Below are 1,021 nucleotides of genomic sequence, written 5' to 3' on the forward strand. Positions count from 1 at the left end.
GTGGTCTGCCTCTTGACAACCAAGAAACCCGAAGTGCCGTATGAGCCCTGAGGCATGGACTAGAGCCCCAAAGGCAGCGCACACCCTGCTCCTGACTCTGCTGCTCATTTCCTCTGTGGCTTTATTTGTAGCATGGTTGTTGCACTGAGGCTTGTGCATGCCAGGGAAGGCCAAGCTGGCTCAAAGAGCAACCAGCCACTTCTGCAAGGGTGTGCAAGGGGTCGGTGGATGAGCCACCAACCTGACTCGCTGCAAGTCGAGGTACATCACTTCTACCCTACAGGCAGAGCCCCAGTGCTATCTGCTTTACCCGAGGCCTCTGTTCCCTCAGCAATCAGGAGGAAGTCACTCAGGTTATAGGAACCTGGCCATCCCTGCTTCCTTGACTGGGTGAGGGTGGTGGCTGGTCCAAATGCTCTAGGCACACCCTTGCAGAGGTGACTCATTGCTCCAAGAACCAGCTTAGCCTTACGCGGCAAGCACAGGCCCCAGCTAACTACACGGTGCTCCGAGTCAGCTTGTCCTGCCTTGGCCCAAATTCTAAGTCTGGCCAGGGCCACAGAAGGCCGAGCCCCCTGGGTGGTAATCCTGCCTGCTTTCTGCATTTGAACAAAAAGTCCTCCTCAAAACGGCCTGTGGTCTGCATCTTCGCAACCAAGAAGGCTGCAGTGCCATAGGAGCCCTGAGGCATGAACTGGAGACCAAAAGGCAACACACACCCTGCTCCTGAGCCGGCTGCTCGTTTCCTCCATATGGCTCCATGTGTAGCACTGTTGTTGCACTGAGGCTTCTGCATCCGGACAAGGCCAAGCAAGCTCAAAGAGCAACCAGCCACCTCAGCAAGGGTGTGCGAGGAGCAGGAGGACCAGCCACCAACCTCACTCACTGATGGACATGGTACATCAGTTCTTCTACCCTAAAGGTAGGGCGAGAGGCAGACCACAGGCCGTCTTGAGGAGGACTTTATGCTCAAGTGCAGAAAACAGGCAGGATTACCACCCAGGGGACTCGGCCTTCCGTG

Source organism: Colobus angolensis, unplaced genomic scaffold (assembly GCF_000951035.1).
Source record: "Colobus angolensis palliatus isolate OR3802 unplaced genomic scaffold, Cang.pa_1.0 Scaffold20, whole genome shotgun sequence".
In the NCBI taxonomy this organism is placed as follows: domain Eukaryota; kingdom Metazoa; phylum Chordata; class Mammalia; order Primates; family Cercopithecidae; genus Colobus; species Colobus angolensis.